We start from the raw sequence: 23,422 nt of genomic DNA on the forward strand, positions 1-23,422 counted from the left end.
CTTGTGCTACATTATGCCTGTGCCAGGCATAATGTGTAAAAGGAGGGCGTTCCGGCGCTAGGTTGGCCGGAGAAATGGCACAAAGAAATATAAGGCATTAAAGGGAGGCTCCCATTGTTTTCAATGGGACTCTGGGTGCTTTTCAGGATTAGCGTAAAATTTTGACGCTAAACCTGCAAAGAGCCGGACTAGTGTGAAAGATTATGAAGCTAGTACCCCTGACTATTGCCATGGTGTGCTGTATTTTAAATATGGCACACAGATTCCCCTTAGTGCCCCTTAGGGTGGCACTAAGGGGAACAAGAATAGTGGTGCTGCACTAGGTGCAGCGCCACTTTTCATATATCTGCCCCTATATGTTTTAACATTTCATGCCCGAGGACAGTTTGCAGACTGAGGATTGAGAATTGCCCATGAATCAATGGTCAAGCTAAACAAAAGTCCCTGGCAATAAACCTTTTGAGACCTGCCAGATGCCCTTCTGTAATGCAAATGATTTATAAAGAACACAATCAATCTAGAGTAAACCTCAAAAATGACCTGTGCTCTGTAAAGTTCTAGTTTTCTGCCAGGTTTGGTGTAACACTGATTAGGAATTTGTGCTGTTGGAGCTATAAAGAGAAACGCATTTGTTTCTGCCATGGATCCGCAAGATGCATTGCATGCCAAAATCCATCCTAAAGGACCAAGAGAATAGCAATTTTTGTACAAAATTATAACCAAACATTTGCCTTTTCAATAAACATTTCCCTATACGAGTAAATATATTTTTCAAGCTTCCTATAACAAAATAATAATGTGATAATCATGCAATATAAAAGAAAAAGGTAAGACATAATATGGTGTAAACTGCCCTCTCATGGTTCTGGTGACCCCAACTTGTGGTTTACAACATCACCTGTATCCCTTGACGGAACAATTGAACTATAACTTGGCCTTCAAATTAACTATACCTCATGCCCCCGCCATGCACAGTAATGTGATCATTGATGCCATTTCAGATGTTGCAGTGATGTTTATTAATTATGTCATAGAACATGTCATGAGTGGTTTAAATTATGAGGGAATTAGCAGTGCATGGCAAGGGCACACGTTATAGTGACTCATGCGGCCTTGTTATAGGTACTTGAGATATCTATATCTGTATTCTGCACGGAGGCAACACTGAGTGTTGCTTTTGATCGGTACTTACTGAAATGCTAAAAAGAATAATCTTATTTTGATCAATGGGGAGCCCCTGTACCCCCACCCCCAACAAGGTCCAGGGTGTCAGGGTACCCCTAGCCTTACTGCCTTTGTACTTTTGATTTTTATTTTCTAGGACTTGGGAGTGAGCACCAAGTCCTAGGATTGTGGCAAGAAGCTTTTCTTCAGGCTGCAGCCAGCCAAAGGTATCCTGTAGGCAGCCTCTTGGATCCGTGGATCCATCATGATTAGTTGAGGTGGACCAAATGGAGTGCTACAGGATCCACAGATACACTTCGAGGGATCCATGGGGGATCTGTGGCATGAATTATAAATATATGTTGAAGCTTAACCCCTTCGCTCCCAGGCCTTTTTCCCCTCCTGTGCCAGGCCTTTTTGTGCCTATTTGGAATAGTTCTCGCTTAGGCCCTCATAACTTTTTGTCCACATAAGCTACCCACGCCAAATTTTCGTCCTTTTTTTCCAACATCCTAGGGATTCTAGAGGTACCCAGATTTTGTGGGTTCCCCTGAAGGAGGCCAAGAAATTAGCCAAAATACAGTGAAAATTTCATTTTGTTCAAAATAATGGGAAAAAGGGGCTGCAGAAGAAGGCTTGTGGTTTTTTCCCTAAAAATGGCATCAACAAAGGGTTTGTGATGCTAAAATCACCAGCCTCCCAGCCTTCGGGAACAGGCAGACTTGAATCATAAAACCCAATTTTTCAACACAATATTAGCATTTTACAGGGACATACCCCATTTTTACAATTTTTTGTGCTTTCAGCCTCCTTCCAGTCAGTGACAGAAATGGGCATGAATCCAATGCTGGATCCCAGACACCTAAACATTTCTGAAAAGTAGACAACATTCTGAATTCAGCGAGGGGTAATTTGTGTAGATCCTACAAGGATTTCCTACAGACAATAACAACTGAAAAAATAAAATATTGAAATTGAGGTGAAAATAAACAGCAATTTTTCTCCACGTTTTACTCTAACTTTTTCCTGCAATGTCAGATTTTTGAAAGCAATATACGTTACGTCTGCTGGACTCTTCTGGTTGCGGGGATATATAGGGCTTGTAGGTTCATCAAGAACCCTAGGTACCCAGAGCCAATAAATTAGCTGCACCCTGCAGTGGGTTTTCATTCTATACCGGGTATACAGCAATTCATTTCCTGAAATATAAGGAGTGAAAAATAGCTATCAAGAAAACCTTTGTATTTCCAAAATGGGCACAAGATAAGGTGTTGAGGAGCAGTGGTTATTTGCACATCTCTGAATTCCGGGGTGCCCATACTAGCATGTGAATTACAGGGCATTTCTCAAATAGACGTCTTTTTTACACACTCTCTTATATTTGGAAGGAAAAAATGTAGAGAAAGACAAGGGGAATTAACACTTGTTTTGCTATTCTATGTTCCCCTAAGTTTCCCGATAACAATGGTACCTCACTTGTGTGGGTAGGCCTAGCGCCCGAGACAGGAAATGCCCCAAAACACAACGTGGACACATCCCATTTTTCTAATGAAAACAGAGGTGTTTTTTACAAAGTGCCTACCTCTAGATTTTGGCCTCTAGCTCAGCCGGCACCTACGGAAACCTACCAAACCTGTGTATTTCTGAAAACTAGAGACCTAGGGGAATCCGAGATGGTGTGACTTGTGGGGCTCTGACTAGGTTCTGTTACCTAGAATCCTTTCCAAACCTCAGAATTTGGCTAAAAAAACACGTTTTCCTCACATTTCAGTGACAGAAAGTTCTGAAATCTGAGAGGAGCCACAAATTTCCTTCCACCCAGCGTTCCCCCAAGTCTTCCGATGAAAATGATACCTCACTTGTGTGGGTAGGCCTAGGGCCCGCGACAGGAAATGCCCCAAAACACAACGTGGACACATCCCATTTTTCTACAGAAAACAGAGGTGTTTTATGCAAAGTACCTACCTGTAGATTTTGGCCTCTAACCCAGCCGGCACCTAGGAAAACCTACCAAACCTGTGCATTTTTTAAAACTAGAGACCTAGGGGAATCCGAGATGGGGTGACTTGTGGGACTCTGACCAGGCTCTGTTACCAAGAATCCTTTGCAAACCTCAAAATGTGGCTAAAAAAACACGTTTTCCTCACATTTCGGTGAAAGAAAGTTCTGGAATCTGAGAGGAGCCTCAAATTTCCTTCCACCCAGCGTTCCCCCAAGTCTCCCAATAAAAATGATACCTCACTTGTGTGGGTAGGCCTAGCGCCCGCGACAGGAACTGCCCCAAAACACAACGTGGACACATCCCATTTATCTACAGAAAACAGAGGTGTTTTTTGCAAAGTGCCTACCTGTAGATTATGGCCTCTAGCTCAGCCAGCACCTAGGGAAACCTACCAAACCTGTGCATTTTTTAAAACTAGAGACCAAGGGGAACCCAAGATGGGGTGACTTGTGGGGCTCTGACCACTTCTGTTACCCACAATCCTTTGCAAACCTCAAAATTTGGCAAAAAAAACATGTTTCCTCACATTTCGGTGACAGAAAGTTCTGGAATCTGTGAGGAGCCACAAATTTTCTTCCACCCAGCGTTCCACCAAGTCTCCCAATAAAAATGATACCTCACTTGTGTGGGTAGGCCTAGCACCTGCGACAGGAAATGCCCCAAAACACAACGTGGACACATCCCATTTTTCTACAGAAAACAGAGGTGTTTTTTGCAAAGTGCCTACCTGTAGATTTTGGCCTCTAGCTCAGCCGGCACCTATGGAAACCTACCAAACCTGTGCATTTTTGAAAACTAGAGACCTAGGGGAATCCAAGATGGGGTGACTTGTGGGGCTCAGGTTCTGTTAACCAAAATCCTTTGCAAACCTAAAAATTTGGCTAAAAAAAACATGTTTCCTCACATTTCGGTGACAGAAAGTTCTGGAATCTAAGAGGAGCCACAAATTTCCTTCCACCCAGCATTCCCCCAAGTCTCCCGATAAAAATGATACCTCACTTGTGTGGGTGGGCCAGGTGCCTGCAACAGAAAAAGGCCACAAACTTGTAGAGATTATGGGGATAGCACAGCGGTTGGATAAGCACATATTATTCTTTTATACATCTTTAGGCTAACTCTGCTTTGGGGACCCATACAAGTGAGGTGTCATTTTACTTGGGAGACTGAGGGGAACACTGGGGAGTAGGAATCTTGTGCTGGAGCGGTGATCGTGCAAACGAAAGTCAGGAAAATATGCTTTTTTAAGAAAATTTGGAGGTTTGCAGAGGAGTCTGGGTAAGAAAATGTTGGGGGATCCATGTAAGCCACACCTTCCTGGACTCCTTGGGGTGTCTAGTTTTAAAAAATGTCTGGGTTTGGTAGGTTTCCCTAGATGAAGGCCGCACCCAGGACCAAAAACATAGGTGACCCCTACCCCCCCAAACACAGGTAGTTTTGTAATATATCATTTTGATGTGTCCACATACGTCTGTGATGTGCCAGACACTAAAATTGTGAAAAGAAACGCACTTAGGTTATGTGAAAAAGACCCCTCGCCCACCAACCAAGTTGGTGGCATGCTTCATCATCGGCGTCCCACCTGAGACACCTAGCGTGTCACAAGTGTGCTGCGACGCCTGATTACAGCGGAGCAGGTTTTTTCATTTTTACCACACATACTGGTTGGATTTGGCATGATGGTGAGTGAGTGTTCAGTAGATCAAATTTTATTAACAAGAGATTTCACAAAAGTGAAATGCACTGGTAATAACTGAAAGGCCAAAAAACTGAACCAATGACTCACAGCTCGTGAGCTGTAAAGCCACGGCAAGGCACCAACCACTTTACAGTCCATTCACACACCTTTCATACATGACATGCACAAGACCATTCACGCCACGGGCCCAGCACATTACAACACTCGCATCACTTTCATATGCCCATATGCCTGATACAGCAATCACACCAGCTGATGAGTGTGTAGACTGGTGTTTGGCTGGCACCGCTAGCCAAGCGCCACCCCACCCATACCTCCAGCCAAGCGCCACCCCAAGCACACTGCCAGCCAAGCGCCAACCCACCCATACCGCCAGCCAAGCACCACCCGACCCATACCTCCAGCCAAGCACCACACCACCCATACTGCCAGCCAAGCGCCACCCCAAGCACACCGCCAGCCAAGCGCCACCCCACCCATACCGCCAGCCAAGCGCCACACCGCCAGCCAAGCGCCACCCCAAGCACACCGCAGCCAAGCGCCATCCCACACACACCGCCATCCAAGCGCCACCCCACGCACACTGCCATCACTTTTTTTTGTTTATAAACAACAAAGAAACCACTAACTAATTATAAAATAAGTACAAAATTACAAACACAAAAGCTCTAACTAAATACATGACAGTAATGCCAACCGTGAAACTGCACATATGAAAATATAAAATAGGCAGTTTACGCTCATGGTATTTCTCAAAACATTTTCCTGGTGTGGTAACTTCTAAAACAGCCGGGCACACACAGCCCAGGCTTTGAAGGGCAATCAGGGCAGTACATCCGTCTCTCCCTCCGGATTGCTGTCTGGGCACATACTTTACATTTGTTTGTGGGCAAGTCTTTTTTCGGAGTGGGAGGAATGTGATCTGGAAAGTGGCGATCTTTCAATCTAGCCACTTCCTCCACCACTTCTACTCTAGGAACTCTTGCCCGTTCCACCACAATAAGGCTCTCTATCACTGACTCCTGAAATTTAACAAATGTCATCCTTGAATAGGGTGAACAATCCTTGAACACAATAAAAGCATTAAAAGTTGCCAAATGAAATAAATGTAGGGCCAACTTTTTATACCACACCTAAGAGTTACGAAGGTTCCCACCTCTGATCTACTCTATCAACACCACCCATGTGCCTATTGTAGTCCAAAATGCACACAGGTTTGCGCACTTCCGCAACCTGACCCCAAACAGTCACAGGGGAAGTACTCTCATCATGGATGGTAGATAGCATGTGCACATCCCTCCTGTCTGAAAATTTTAGAGCTAGCAGCTCATTATTCTGCAAGGCACTGCACTGTCCCCTCTCAAGTTTTTTACAGACAAGCTCCCTTGGATAGCCTTTCCGGTTAGAATGGATTGTGCCACAAGCAACAGTGTCCACTCTAAACAACTCCTTGAACAACTGCACTCCAGTGTAGAAATTATCTACGTACAAATGGTGACCTTTGTTAAACAGTCGTCTACAAAGTTCCCACACAATTTGTTCGCTAACTCCAAAAGTGGCCGGACAACCAGGACGACCTGGAACCTGCAATCCCTACCAGTGTAGACCCGGAAATTATACACATATCCTGTACTGCTTTCTGGCAGCATATACAGTGTAATCCCATACCGTGCCCTCTTACTAGGAATGTACTGCTTAAAAACTAAACACCCTTTGAAAAGGACCAAAGACTCGTCCACACTTATCTCTCTGTCTGGAACATAGACTTCTGAAAACCGATCTACAAAATGATCAACGACAGGCCTATTCTTAAAAAGACGGTCACAATCAGGGTGATCTTGTGGCAAGGCTAAAGCATTGTCTACAAAATGCAGCATACGAAGAAGAAGTAAATAGTGATTACGTGTCATAGTTGCAGAAAATATAGCCATTGTCATCAAGGGACTAGTAGACCAATAAGAAGCCAGTGACGGCTTCCTGATCAACCCCATCAAAAAAGTCAAACCTAAAAACATTTTCACCTCTTCCAGATATGTGGGAACCCACTGAGTATCTCTAGACTGAGGCCTAAGTCTGGGAGCGTTGTCCCTCAAATATTGCTCTGCATACAAATTAGTCTGCTCCACAATCTCTTCCAAAAATACATCATCCATAAACAAGTGAAAGAAATGGACAGGCAAAATGTTTTCCGTATTGACTCTACACCCTGGGAGACCAGTAAATGCAGGTAACTGTGGCTGCTCCATGTTTGGGGCAATCCAGGTGTCAGGTCTTATTATGGGAAACCGTTCAGCCCCAGGCTGCTGCACTCTTGGCACATCAATGTCCTCCTCTAAAACAGGCCCTTCATCTGCACTGAGAGTAGCTTCCTCATCAGAAGAATACTCTCGGACAGAAAACTCACTGCCAGAATCTCTCACTTCCTCCTCTGCCTCAGATGCAGAGTCAGTCTCGTAATCATGGTCTGAAGATGACTCAAAGACCATGCCAACAACCTGCTGAGCGGTCACTCTGCGGCTAGCCATGATCCTCACTAACAACAAATGGATTGTCAACAACAACTAGCACTAAAATAAGTGATAAACAAAGTGTAGTTTTATCACAAAGAGTTATGTACTAAAAAACTATACCACTCACTTGCCTGAAAAGCTACTCACCAGCAACTACTCTGCACAGACACAGCAATCACCAATGATATCCCACTAAAAAGAAAAAAGAAAAAAGAAAAAAGAAAATTAGACATATGACAACACAAATATCATTGTGCTCAAATCTAAGGACAATTTCACACACAATACTGCATTTAGTACACCACATACAAACAAGTCATTCATGCATGTCAACAATACTCCTTTGGAGTAAATTGCTTTCACTTACCTAAAACATGCAACTATGCAAACCGCAGGACAACTACTGCCAAAACCGCAAGGATCCATAGCAAAGGAGGCAAAAGCTTTGAACTAGAACAAAAAGAAGAAATAAACTGTTATAATCACAAATACAAATACTTCGCCAGTTGACAAACACCCGCCACCAAGAACTTAGAAATTGTCCCTGGTGCCTAAGTGGCTTCTGCCCCACTAGGAGGCAGATGGGCCTAAAAATAAATAGGCTGATCTGCCCTCAAGTGGGGCAGAAATGGCCAACAGCTCTGTAGGGAACCCAAAAAAATAATGTCTGACATCTTGGTGCCTTCTGCCCCCAAATGGGCCTAAAACAAAATAGGCTGCTCTGCCTCCAAGGTGGGCAGAAATGGCCATCACTAATGTGCCCCCTTTGGGGGGCGATCCTTGCCAAAGGTGCTGCCCCCCCACACAAAACACACACACACACACACACATAGAGGATCCCTGGTGCCTAAGTGGATTCTGCCCCCCTTGGGGGCAGATGGGCATAAACAAATTGGCCGATCTGCCCCCAAGGGGGGCAGAAATGGCCAACAGCTCTGCGCCCCCTTTAGGGGGTGACCCTTGCCAAAGGTGCTGCCCCCCCACACAAAACACACACATACACAGAGGATCCCTGATGCCTAAGTGGATTCTGCCCCCCTTGGGGGCAGATGGGCATAAACAAATTGGCCGATCTGCCCCCAAGGGGGGCAGAAATGGCCAACAGCTCTGTGCCCCCTTTAGGGGGTGACCCTTGCTACAGAGAAAAAAAAGGGGGCACCCCCAGCACTAAACAAAGAAAGGGGAACAAAAAAAAAAATCCCTGCCGTATTGATGGTTTCTGCCCTCCTTGGGGGCAGATGGGCCTACAAAAATAGGCCCATCTGCACCCAAGGGGGGAAGAGATGGCCAATACAAAATTTCCTGCCTTTGGGGTAGCGACCCTTGCCCAAGGGGTGCCCCCAAACACACATACACACACCACACAATCCCTGGCGCCTAGTGGGTTTCGGCCCCCCCGGGGGCCAGATCGGCCAAAAACATGGCCGATCTAGCCCCAGGGGGTGCCGAAACATAAAAGAATTATTGCCCCTGGGGTAGGGGTCACTGCCCAAAAACAAAGAAAATATTTCCCTGGTGTCTAGTGGTTTTCACCCCCCCCCCCCCCCGGGGGCAGATCGGCCGAAAAATCGTCTGATCTGCCCCCAGGGGGGCCGAAATAGGAAAAAGAATTAGCCCCCAATGGGAGCGACCCTTGCCCAAGGGGTCACTCCCAAAATCATGCCCAACATAATTTCCCTGGTGTCTAGTGGGTTTCGGCCCCCCCGGGGGCAGATTGGCCGAAAAATCAGCCGATCTGACCCCAGGGGGGCCAAAATAGGAAAACAAATTAGCCCCGCATGGGAGCGACCCTTGCCCAAGGGGTCACTCCCAAAAAACATGCTAAAAAAAATGTCCCTGGTGTCTAGTGGTTTTCGGCCCCCCCTGGGCGCAGACACGCAGAAAAATTGGCCAATCTGCCCCCATGGGGGGCGAAATAGGAAGATAATAGCCCCAAATAGGAGCGACCCTCGCCCAAGGGGTCGCTCCCAAAACTAACAATAAAAAGAAATCCCTGGTGCCTAGTGGGGATTCCTGCTCCACGATCGCGGGCCCCATCCGCCATCGTGGAGCAGGAACACACTGAAAACAGGCACAGGGGGAAAGGAAAAACCCTTTCCTTTCCCCCCTTGTCTGTTTCCCCCCCCCCAAATCCACAAAGAGGGAAGGACTCACCTGTGAGTCCTCTCTCGCCGATGCGCTGGAAGCATAGGGCTTCCCGCGCGTCCCTCGGCAATACTTGATGACGTCAGCGCGCTGACGTCATCAGATTTCCGAGGGGGGGTCGGGGTGGAAGTGGAAGGGATTCCCCTTCCATCCACGACCTGGGGGTGTGGGTGGGGGGCCAAAGGGGGGAGCGCTAGTGCTCCCCCCTTTGGGCCGGGTGCAGGACGAGGTGATCTCGTCCAAGGCACCCGGGAACCGGTGCCTTCGACGAGTATACCTCGTCCAAGGCACAGTACGGGTTAATCTCTTGCAAACTACAGGAGGAATTTACACTATATCACAAAAAGCACACTTTCAGGACCAAGATGTAGCTTTCTGCCAAATTCGGTGTTATTCCATTCAACCAATTTCTGTTTTGAGACCCTACCTTTTGCTCTACCCCTACTTGATGGATCACCTCAAAACTTTCCAGGAAGGAGTTGTGATGGATGAGATTTGTTTTGCAATGTTTTGTGACGATTCGTCAACCAGTGCGAAAGTTATAAACAAAACAAAAAATGGTTTTCCAGTGGAAACAGGATCCTAACTATGAACCTTATGGTAAATGCCACTAAAACCATGAGATGGAAACATTAGACTTTATCGCATGTTACTCATTATTTATTATGTATCAGTTATATTGTATGTTTATTTTGGGGTATTTAGCTTAAAGCAGCTGTTTTCTAAAGGTGCTGCTAACATTGGGCACTGACTGGAATTAGAATGTTTAAGTTTTGCTTAGGGCAGTGGTGCATGTCAGTTGATATATGTGATTCCATGGCTGCAGCTTTAATTTTATAATTATGGATTTATTGAATTTGCACGTATTTTGCCAGTTTCACAAAATATGTTGCTTGTAGCTCACATGGATGAAAATGATACTATCAAATATGTGTGCATAATTATATATCCTTGCCACTTAATTTGGTTCTCTGTGGCACATAATCCTAATGCCTCAGAAAATAAAGAGTGGTTTGGATGCTGTCATTTTATGCTGAAATCCTGCCAGTGTTTTCTATATTTCAAGGTCTCTTCTGAAATATGGGTTTTTACTACTGTTTTGTGCAATAAAATCACCCAAATACACACATCTATCTATCTATCTATCTATCTATCTATCTATCTATCTATCTATCTATCTATCTATCTATCTATCTATCTATCTATCTATCTATCTATCTATCTATCTATCTATCTATCTATCTATCTATACTAGATAGACAGATAGATAGATAGATAGATAGATAGATAGATAGATAGATAGATAGATAGATAGATAGATAGATAGATAGATAGATAGATATTTAACAGCAAGACTCAGCACATGTTTGTGTCCACTTTTAACAAGAGAAGAAATTCCCTTGTGTATCTCATATCCTCGTAATGTACCATGCAATTTGCTTGTTTGTTGCCAAATGGAATCATGTTAAGAAGAATATCATATTTGAATCATATGCCCTGAAGAAGTCAGTTGGGACGAAACACGTTGGCTATGGCTTCCTTTATCAACATTTGGATGCATATATGGACAATCACAGATGAATTAATAAAGACAAAACTCTTTTTACAAAGACTTGACTGATGGAATAATTTTGACGCATGGTACATTATGAGGATATGAGATACACAAGGACATTTCTTCTCTTGTTAAAAGTGGACACAAACGTGCTGAGTCTTGCTGTTAAATGTAGTAACAGAAGTCCTGGTGACTGAGGATTAAGGGGTTGGCCCTCAAGACTCACGCACTATCAACATTCCCTAACCATAGATGTAATTGAATGTAAAGGTGCTGCAGCAATCGCCTCGGCCCTTCAGTTGTATACATAGATAGATAGATATTACCTACATGCGGTTGGCAGTTAGTAGTTATAGTTAGGTCCTAGTTTCCATAGGAAAAGTGGTTTTTGACTTGGCTATATCCAAACAAATAGGTTCTCATTGCACATGGAAAGTTTTGAGGAGATCTGTCGAAGGTGGGCAAGGAAAAGGGGGGACCCAAAAAAGTGCTTTTTCCATGTTAATTTCCATAGAGTCTTTAGACATGCATACAATCTGAACAGCTTAACGGTATAACACCAAATTTGGCAGGAAGCTAGACCTTTGTGCACATATTGAGTTTTTGGTGATTTTGTGTAAATCTCTTCAGTAGTTTTAGAGATATTAAAGGAAAAATAAATATAGATATCCAGGGATGCAGAGGATCTTTGGATCCTCCACGGCGGAATCCACATGGAAAAGAAAGGTTGTATTTGGCTGGTTGCGATCTGAACGAAAAGTTCTAGCCACCATTTTGTTTATCAGCTCAGTGCAGTGGGAGAAAAATAACAGTGAAAAGTTAGATAAGGGTACAGGTTAGAGGTATCCTGACCAGATAGGACAGATAGAGGGCTCCATGAGGGACCCCCATGGCCAAAAAATGGACAGAGTTTTTTCTTGGGTGGGCTTGCAGATCTGTGGATCAACTGCAGGACTCAACGCGACCCCCCCCCTTTGTAAATCCACAATGGAACTGCAAATCTAGAGTACACTCACTCAACCAACCCTGCATGGGGTTGGCAGCACGTGGGGAGTTGGTGTACGGCCTGGCCAAAGACTGTGTGCGGCATGGGGTTGGCAGTACATGGGGGGCTGGCAGTATGTGGGGGTTTGTGTCCAGAGTCTGGCCACAAATCAGGCCCTGTAGTCAACCCTGTGCCACGCTACACACAGCTAAAGGCTGTGCATGGCATGGGGTTGGGCGCAGGGCCTGGGGACAAGCCCAGCTGCTTACAAAAATCCATAGAAATTAACTAAAAAAACAAGCATTTCATGGACATTATAGTTAGGAATTAGCATTTTTTTAAAACACAGAAATTCAGTGAAAAAAACAAAGGTTACAGGTAGGTTCTGAATTTACTTGCACAAAATTATAGAAATTCAGCAGTTACAGTTATGGTTATCTCAAGTAACTATAACTTGTGCGCTAACCATGCACAGTTGTCTCATCAATAATTGTATTGCACATTTTACAATGTTAATATAAATGTTGCCACAGAGGGAGCCATCAATGATGTAATGTGTGGGGTGATTAGCTGTGCATGGTGAAGGCACGAGTAACCATAACTATAAATGCTGAATATGTTTTGTGCTAGTAAATTCAGAACCTAACTAAAACGTCCCTGTAACCTTTGTTTTTTTCAGTGAATAGATATATATGTATGGATATACTTCTAGATGTATATATATATATATATATATATATATATATATATATAGATAGATAGATAGATAGATAGATAGATAGATAGATAGATATAGCTATTGTTAGATTTTGAAATGAGTTAGAAACAAAAAACGCTCAAATTCACCAATTTTAGTTAGTTTACTGAGCTAAATATAACTTGCACCTCCACAATGCACTGCTTCTGACTTCACATATGATATTACCACCACATATTAAATAACATCATTGATGACATCACCAATGACATCTCAGATGACATTAATGACGTTGTCATATGTGGCACAGAGTTACTGAGTGTGGGTCCAAAGCATAAATATAGCATAAGCTCTGGCGGCACTTGTGATTGTGTACGTTCAAAATTATATGACGCACCATTTACATACCAGTTAACTTATGGGTGCAAATATTAGTTATTATTAAACAAGGTAAGTCTGAACGTACCTGATGTGCGTTGCTGACTAATGTTTGAAAGTAATTTGTTGCTGAAAGCCAAACCATCTTCCGAAAAATGTTTCTGAAAGACTAGGGTCCTGATCAGGATTTTGGTGGTCGGACCGCCCGACCACCAAACTCACAGGGAGGATGCCACGTCATACTAGTGGCGTTCCCCCAAGCGTATTACAATGTTGCTGCTGGGCTGAGTGGGGGAAACATAGCGCCGAAATTGCGTCATTTTTTTTTACGCAAATTCGACGCAAAACTAACTCCATATTTATACTTTGGCGTTAGACGCGTCTAGCGCCAAAGTTCATGGAGTTAGCGTCATTTTTTTGCGTGAACACCTTCCTTGCGTTAATGAGATGCAAGGTAGGCGTTCCCACTGGGAGTGGGCGGGGCAAAAAACCCTGCATTTGCGCCTCTTTTTAACGCCTGGGTCAGGGCAGGCGTTAAGGGACCTGTGGGCTCAGAATGAGCCCAGAGGTGCCCTCCCCTGCCCCCAGGGACACCCCCTGCCACCCTTGCCCACCCCAGGAGGACACCCAAGGATGGAGGGACCCATCCCAGGGAAGAAAAGGTAAGTTGTGGTAAGTATTTTTTTTTAAATAATTTGTGGCATAGGGGGGCCTGATTTGTGCCCCCCTACATGCCACTATGTCCAATGACCATGCCCAGGGGACATAAGTCACCTGGGCATGGCCATTGGGCAAGGGGGCATGACTCCTGTCTTTGCTAAGACAGGAGTCATGTTAATGGCGTCTGGGCGCCCCAAAAAAATGGCGCAAATCGGGTTAAGACGATTTTTTTGCCTCAGCCTGACTTGCCCCATTTTGGGACGCCCAAACGGCATTTTTCCCTACGCCGGCGCTGCCTGGTGTACGTCGTTTTTTTTCACACACACCTGGCAGCGCCGGTCGGCTAACGCCGGCTAACGCCATTCAATAAATACGGCGCCCGCATGGTGCTTCAGAATGGCGTTAGCCGGCGCTAATTTTTTTGGCGCAAAACTGCGTTTGTGCAGTTTTGCGTCAAAAAGTATAAATATGGGCCATAGTATTACACATTCTTGCTGGCTGACCAGTAGGAACAGTGCTATGATATTGGTCTCATCTCCTTTAAGGGAGCCGAGGCCAATATCGTAGCACACCATCGCCATTAGACTGCACACTGTCTGCATAGTGCATTTGGCATGGCCAGTGAAGGGACACCTCTGTGGTCCACAGCACTGGCTTTCTGCCAGCCTTTCTATTGTGGGGTTCCCCACGGTCGAACCGCCTGGAGTGCGGTGGTCTGACCATCACCACAAGCGTGACGGTCCTCCCATACTTGTAATGAGGCCCACAATCTGTTGTTGATAATAGATTATCTGCCTTTAGCTATCTGACATGTGTGTCCATGTTAAATTGTTATAATACAGCGGTATCCACAATTTGTATGTAAAGAGTGTGTTTATAATGTGTTGATATTTATTTCCAGAACTCTGTTGAAGATTTTGAGGCATTGCAGGTTATAAAACAATGTAGAATGTAGGGATGCCTGACTTAGACATTTTTTATTTCACATTGGTGTTGTAAGCATGGCTCTAAGATTGTATGCAATTGTGCCACTCATAGGAACGTGTGTAGTGAATTTTACTACACTACAGAGGGCTATATACAGTGCTTCACAAAAGGTGCCTTTCAGTTGCAAATGTACACTGTCAACCACTTCACTTAAAATTGCAGGTCATGTGAAGACACTACAAAGGCAATCCCATTAAGGTGGATAGAAAGTTGTCCACAGGTATAGCATGTTGAATTACTTCAGTTCCACAGACTTTATATGATGTTGTCATAATGATTGCAGTGATGGAGCTAGTTATAGTTAGCTCTGTAAAGTATAACTGGAGAATTTCAGTGTGTTTTTTTATTTTTATTCATTGGGTTTTAACTTATAACACCTAACTATAATGTCACTTTAATTTTTGTCCGTTTCAGTGAATTTCTAGTTTTTTTAATGTAAGCTAAGATCTTATTACCATATCTAACAAAGACATGAAGCCATGCACAATGAGGAACTAGCCGGAGGGCTTCGCCATAGGATAGGCCCTGTGAACAACCCCTGACCAGCAGCCAATGCCCCACTAAACATGAATTTCAGCTGCTCATAGCAAGGGGTTTAGCCATAGGACCTGGCACCAGTCATGCTCAGTACCCAATTCCCACCACAGTCAGCCAGTCAACCATGGGCAGGCCAATTGTCATTTGGCCCAACATGCCTGTGTTGAGAAAGGTTCCCTCTGCTTGCATTTAGGAACAGTCTCTCAGGCCATGCAGAAAAATTATAGCATTGGGTGCTCAATGACCCTAGATTGTACCAGCTGTGGAAGGCCAGAAAATTACAGATGGTAAACTAGCCTCCCTTTCAGGATCTTGGTGCTGAGCAACATACTCAGCAGATGTGGTCTTTGGTCGAACATCTTTATCAGTTGCAGCCCTTAGGGTTTGTTAGTACTATTCAGTTGGTGCGTCTCCTTGTATACCTATGCCAATCAACATAGTAAGAATGAATCCCCAACTTACCCCTTCCGGGACTGTTCGGCCACTTCTCTCTGTCCAGACTTAAGAAACCTCTAGTGATCTGGCCCCTTATTTTTATCCATTTTTATGCCACATCTAGAGTGTGGTTAGGGTGCTCGTGCCAGTTTCATCTGCTTTGCCTCCTGCACCTACTGTCCCAAGCCCATTCAGCACCGAAGTACAGACTGTTACCTGCATCCTTTCGTTATTGTTCATAATTCCCAGCCTATTATTCAAATGTCACCATGTCTGGCTCTCAACTAGGATAAGTCATCAGCAGTTTGAGGAGTCATTGCACATATAAAGATGCTGCCCTCTGAGTTCTGAGACTGTCTCCAGTTGTTTCTCTCTCTCTCGCTTAGCTGACTCCTGTGTTCCGCTTAGCCATGTTGCTGCAGTTAGGACTGCTTGGTCTCGTTTTTGCTGGGTTTGTTTCTCTACAGCATTCTTGGTCTCAGTTGCACCTATCCCCACCTTTTATGGGCATGTCTTTTGGATTGTGATATCATCCATTGTCCATCAGTTCTCTTTCCATGGTGAGTGCAGGTAAGTGCAGGTAGGTATATATTTTTTTTTAAGAATGGCATAGGGGGGGCCTAACTGGGCTTTGGGCGGGGGGGCATGACTCCTGTCTTTGCTAAGACAGGAATAATTTCCATGGGGGTTGTGCATAAAAAAATGACACAAGTCAGGTTGGAGCCAATATTTTTTACTCTAACTGGACTTGCACCATTCTTTGACGCAGAACCCCCAGTCTTCCCTTCGCCTCCACTGCCCGGTTTGAGTCATTTAGTTTGACGCAAACCAGGCCGCAGCGCCAGCTAACGTCATTGCATAAATAAGGCGCCCAGCTGGCGCATTGGAATTGCGTTAGCTGGCAGTAAACGTTTTGACGCAAATCAGCCCTGGCGCTGATTTGCGTCAAAAAGTATAAATATGGGCCTGTGTTTGTTGTAGCTTCACGGGAGAAATTTCAAAGCTACCACCAAGCAACAGCAAACACTAAGGGGGTCATTATGACCCCAGCGGTGGGTGTTAATATGGAGGAAAGTACTGCCAACAGGCTGGCGGTACTTTTCTCCATATTATGACATTGGTGGTTTGGCAATCCACCCACCAGATTTTAACACAGAAACACAAAACTGACAGAAGCCAGCCACAACAATTCTGCCAGACCCAATGGAGGCGAAAAACTGTCAGACCAACCATCCTCCCCGCTAGGCCAGCAATACACCGCCCTCCAAATTATGGACCACAAATCACCACAGCAGACACTCAACAGCAGTCATCCATTTGTGTGCACACCGCTGCAGTAGAATTGGGCACCCAACACGAACAGAAATCAACATTGGCCAAATTTAAAAACCCACACCTGTCACATATACTCACACCGTACACACCCACCGACAGCACTATAAAACACACCCCCACACAACCCACAATCCCTTTACAAACACGAAAAACTAACTACAACTTGCCAGCAAAAGATAATACAAGAACTGCACACACAAATCACAGCCACCTATTCACCTTTCATGCCTCACACACCACACACCATACCCCAACACCTATCACACTCTGCACAGCACACACACTACATGCACCACACAATAGGCATTTCCCCACTGAAGAATCCCCATTTCACAGATGAGGAGTTGTGGGTGATGGTGGAGGAAATCGTCAGGGTTGAGCCACAGCTCCAACAGATAGTCATTGCCAGGAAGATGGAGCTAAAGCAGAGGATCGTGGCAGGGAGAACTCCGTGGAAACATATCCATGCACAAGGGACGACATTCGCAAGAGGTGGAATGACCTATGGGGGAAGGTGCGTGCAGTGGCCTTCAGGCACCAAGTTGCCATCATGAAGACTGTCTGTGGACCCCGACCTCCTACCACTGTTGACAGCATGGGAAGAGAAAGTCTTGGCAATCCAGCATCCTGAGGGCCTCACTGGAGTCACTGAAAGGCTAGACACTGGTAAGTCACCATTACTACCCTTACCACCGCTGATACCTGCATGGCATGTCACTCCCTCAACCTGCCTCCTTTCATTCCACTCCGTCCCATGCAGTGAACAACCCCCATAACTACCCTTAATTTGTACCCTTTCATTCCCTACCCAATGCAAGCACAACCCTCCCAGATCTGCATGCACACACAACAGTAATGCATGGGCAGCATGTAGTACTGCCAATTCCACAATTCACCAGCATATACTAACCACATCTAGGAGGACAACACCCAACCCACAGGGAAGGGCAGAAATGCTAAATATGTTACAGACAATGACTGTAACAAATCTTTCACATGTCCACTGGTACCCCAGCCAATGTCAGCTGTGAGCATGTGCCACAGCAGCCCAACCCCCTACCGGAAGATGCCCTCAATGATGACAGCAACTCTGGATGTCCCGATCTGGAAGATCTCCATGGCCCATCTGGCAATACTGGTCAGTCGGCTTCCACATCCCACACCCAGTCCACTACAGCCCCCCCATCCGACTCCAACACCACAACAGCCACCCAATGACCCCAAACTTCTGACCCCAGGACACATCAATCACTTGTGTGCTACCTGTACAGGGACCCGAGCCGACACCACACAGGCAAGATGATTTAGTCCCTGGTGTAAGTGGGAGTAGGCACACTGTTCCGGGGGCACATGAACAGGGGGCCAGGCCCAGGGAGAGGTTAGCTGTGCACCAGGGGGAGGCTCAACCCAAGGAACTGAATGCCCAGGAGGCACTCACACATGTCCAGGGGGACAATCCCAGGACAGGATGGGCCAGGTGATTACCATCTTGCAGGAAAACCAGTGGCTGCAGGTGGTACACCACCAGGAGGTCATGCAGCAGTTGCAGGCCATAAATGCCAATGTGGTCACCATTGCAGGGGTCCTAAGTAACACATCCAACACCAACTCACCAGCCAACAACATCTGCTGCAGCTAGTCGACAGGAGGGCCTGCTATATCACTCACAGGCCACCAGCACTCCTTCCCCTGCAGAAGGTGAACCACCCCGCAAGTGTCCCCTGTGACACAGACAGACACCAGAGACTGTTGCCAAGACCCAAACCACCCTCAGAAAATGAGCCCCTCCTGAAGGTCTCCCTTGTGTGCCACTGAGACACCTTATTCACTTTGGACTGCCATTGCTCCTTTTCCTATGGTCCCATGGATACTAGACCTGTGCAACAAACCAACTGGACCATTACACCAAAGTTTAAGTCCAGCATCACCCCACTCTATTGCACTATCCCATCCTTTTTGTCACTTCAATAAACACCGTTGAACAAAACTGAAGTGTCTGTGTTTTATCATACACCAATGTGCAATGTCTTAAACTGCATTCTCCAGTGCAAATGTCCTGTAATGTGTGAATCCATCCAACAAATGTGTGTAAGCAGTCTGTAGTCATCACATCAGTACGCAGTTGTGACCACACAAACATCTGCAAAAAGTGAAAGCATAAGTGACAGTGAATTGGGAAGTAAAGGTAGTGCTTGGCACAACACAGCAGCCACACAGCATCTAACTATAATCGAGGTATGAACAGAAGTACAGTCTTACCTGAGAGAAGTACTGCTGGAAGTATCATATGTGTCCTGTTGTCCACATCCTCCTCCTCCTCCTCATCACCATCTTTAGTGTCCTCTGCTGCCACAGGTGCATTGTCTTCCCCCTCCTCCTGCAGGCACGGCACATTGTGTCTGAGTGCCAGATTGTGAAACATGCAGCAAGCCACCACAATCTGGCAGACCTTTTTAGGGGTGTAAACTAGGGATCCACCTGTGAAACAGAGGCACCAGAACGTGGCTTTCAGTAGGCCAAATGTACGTTCAATAACCCGCCTGGTACGCCCATGTGCTTCATTGTACTGATTATCTGCCCTGACCTCGGATTCCCCACTGGTGTCAACAGCCTGGACAGGTTTGGTTAGCTGGAGTCACCTGGAAGTAGTGAGGGACACACATTACTCATGTACAATGGCACAGAGTACATCTTAAGGTGGCATACAGTGACATTCGATGGGTGAAGACTCAAGTTCACCAATGAGCCCCACTCTTTGCCTCTTCAGTCGTACCATCACCTGTGGGACGCTGTTATTCTTCAACACAAAGGCATCATGCGCAGATCCAGGAAACTTGGCAGTGACGTGGAAGATGTATTGATCAGCAAGGCACACCATTCAGACATTTATAGAGTGGTAGCTCTTCCTATTCCTGTAGACCTGCTCATTTGTCCTGGGAGGGACCATGGCAATATCTGTCAAAGTCCCCATTCACATGTGGTATGTGTCCCATGGCAAAGAATCCAGCCTTCGCAGTGAGCAAATCTTCACTCTGGGTGAATCAGATGTAGATGCTCATATTTTTTTAGCAAGGCTGCCAAAACTCTTCCAAGCACATTCAAAAACATTGGCTGTGACAATCCTGCCTCCAAGCCCACAGTCACCTGGAAGGAACCACTTGCCAGTAAGTGGGGCACTAACAGTACCAGTACTGTACGGGGTATTGCTGTAGTGCTACAGACAGCAAGAACCAGATCTGGCTCCAATTGTTGACACAGCTCAGTAATTGTGGCCCTGACCAGACGATAGGTCATAATGATGTGGCCTTCCTCCAGTGTAGCCAAGTCCACTAGGGGTCTGTACATGGGTTCTTGCCTCCTCCTCTACAGTGGTAGGTATCTAAGTAATCCAAACATGAGATGTGTATGACTACAGGAAGTATGGACACACAATATCACAGTACATAAAGCATGTATGTAGCAGACTGGAATTGTCTTGCTGTGTACCATTGGTACCTATGACACACATTAAATTGTCCACCATGAGTACCAGCATTGGGAACAGGCAATGCAGGGGCAGGTGGAAGTGACCTCACTTCGCCGGCGTTTGGCGTCATGGTGGAAGGCGGTCTGCACTGCTGTGCAACTCCTCATTAGTTAACATGGAGGTCTATGAAGCACAGGAACCAATGATGATCAGTGCCGGTGGTGACAGTGTACACCGCCGTGGACGTGACCACCATTTTCTTTGTCCCACTTCACATGATTGACTCTCTACAGATCAAAACCTCCACTACGTGTGCTGCTGTGTCCTGTGTCTGGAACCCCAGATGGCCCTTGCTACAGAGGAAAGGGCACCAGCCGTCACATCAGAGGAGTTGGAGAAGCATGTGGATGGGGTCCTACCCTTGTATGGGCAGTTGTATGGAGCTCCAGACCAATAACCTTATGGGTACATTGGATGCGACATGGCTGTATGAAGATATATGTGTGTGCTAGCAGTGTGTCATTTGGGGAGTGTATTTTTGCTGTATGCAACGTGTATGCAGAGGTACAGGTCATGTGTGGGCTTGATGTGGGATCTATGCAATATGTAAGTCATTTCTGTTACAGAATGGAGTGTTGAGTTCATGGTGTCCATTTGTCTGTGTTCCCTATGCAGGTCAGCACCCATCAGAAGAAAGGGTTGTGGCGTGCCATCGAGAAGGACGTGCGGACCTTGGGGTTCCATAGTTGGTGGAGTACCACTACAGGAAACTGTGGGAGGACCTGAGACTCTGGTCCCGGAAGACTGCAGAGGCCCAGCTGGGGACAGCCTCCCAACGAGTGAGGGGTGCCACCAGACCCTAACCCACATACTGGCAGTGGCCAATCCAAGTTGGATGGGCAGTTGAGGGCAGCACAGAAGCCACAAGTGGGTGAGTACACACTGTGTGGTATTTTTTCTTGTTGCCTGCCATGGTGTTTGGGTGCAAGGTTCTAGTCAGTGGATGCCCCAATATGCTGGTTTAGCTAATCTTGTGGAGTGCTGCTTAGCAATGTAGGGTGCTATGTATATTTAGTAATGGCAAGTAGCTGGCATACCATGGCAGACATGGCTTAGTGAGTCCCAGTAGGTGTGCAGATGGTAGTGTTTGGGTTTATTTCTGCTGGTTTTCCAATGTAATGGATTGGCATTGTGGTTCATACTGTATAGTGTTAGTACCAGTGAGTGATTGTTATGTGTATGCCATATGTGCTGTTGTTGCTGTAATTGACCCTGTTCTCCCTTTCTTTCTCCCCCACCCTCTCTCCTTTTGTCATCCTGTCCTTGTTTGTATTCGTTTCATCTGGCAAAGGAGCAGGGGCACCGCCGAATGAGGCAGCTGCAGCCAACGGGACCTAGGAGGCAGAGTCCACCAATGCTGACCTCTGACTCAGATTCCTCCTCCGCTGGAAGCTCCCTGGTGGTGGCAGACCTCTCTGGGACCACCCCAACTACAACATCTTCTGCCACCACCCATACCAGCACCGCTATGCCAGTAGCCCCCCACCCAGTTGCCTGTGCACGCTCACCAAGGGGGGTGAGTGTCTCCTTCGCCCCAGGCACTTCAGGCCCTGCCCCAATCAGCCCTGCTACCCTCACTGAGGAGGCTAATGACCTCCTGAAATCCATCTCTGTACGGCAGTCAACCATAGTGAATGCCATCCAGGGGCTGTAATGCCAGATGCAGCAATGCATTGCCTACCTGGAGGGCATTCACGGTGGCTCGGTTGTCCTACAGAGATTGTTTCAGGCTCTGGCTCCTCTTTGATGGCAGCCATGGTCCCAGGTTCTTCTGACCCCCTTCCAACTACCTGTTCCCAGTCGCAAAGACCTCTCCTGCACCCATTCCACGAACATAATCAGACCAGCATGCACCCAAAACAATAGACTTGAACAGACAAGCACAGGCACCACACTTCACTCAACAAGCACACACACAGCCAACACACAGAAGCACATACAACAGCCACTGCCTCCCCCTCCTCCCTCACAGTCACATCAACACTCACACCTTCAAGCACTGCATCTTCAGTCCCAGATCCTGCCACCTGTACAGCCTTGCCCACAGTCACCACAACAGGAGACACGCAGAACAGAACCCCATACACCACATGCGCAGTCACCACCACCACCATCACAACCTCATGCAGCACACTCACCTCATTAGCAGACACCACCACAACATACATAGACACGTCCTGTTTGTCCTCTCCCATCCTGTCTGCCACTACTCCAACGACACATAAGTGCTCCTACTCAGACACTCAACAGCCATCCACCTCACACACTCACTGTACATGCACCTGCAACCCAGTCCAGCACACCTTGTACAACCACTCCCTCTACTTCCACTCCCAAAACCTCCTCCCACAACCCGTCCCATTGGACCTAAGAAACTTTTCCTTTCTCACCTTGACCTCTTCCCTCCTCCTCCCCCCGTCCTGCCCCTAAGCGGAAGCTGTCTCTTTCCCAGCCCAGTACCTTCCGCTCCCAGTCCACTCATGCCCCACCCCCTGTAGCTACACCTGCCACTAAGGGGCACAAGAGTGGCATTCCGGCTCCCAGCTCCAAGCCAACACCTCCACCCCCTAAGCAACGGAGCAAGGATCCGCCCCTCCCAAACCCAAGTCCACGGACCCCCCTCCCAAGAAACCCCGTACCCCTACCCCCTGAGGTGCCTGCCTACCATCAGCATGATGCCCCTTGCCCACCCGAGTGACTTTGGCTGTCCGGAGTCAAGTTGGGCCTCGGACGTTGCCCTGTGGCTGTTCCCTGACATTGGACTGGCCAATGACCCTTTCTGTATATATATATATATATATATATATATA

The sequence above is a fragment of the Pleurodeles waltl genome, chromosome 2_2 (genome assembly GCF_031143425.1).
Source record: "Pleurodeles waltl isolate 20211129_DDA chromosome 2_2, aPleWal1.hap1.20221129, whole genome shotgun sequence".
NCBI classification, from domain to species: Eukaryota; Metazoa; Chordata; class Amphibia; order Caudata; family Salamandridae; genus Pleurodeles; species Pleurodeles waltl.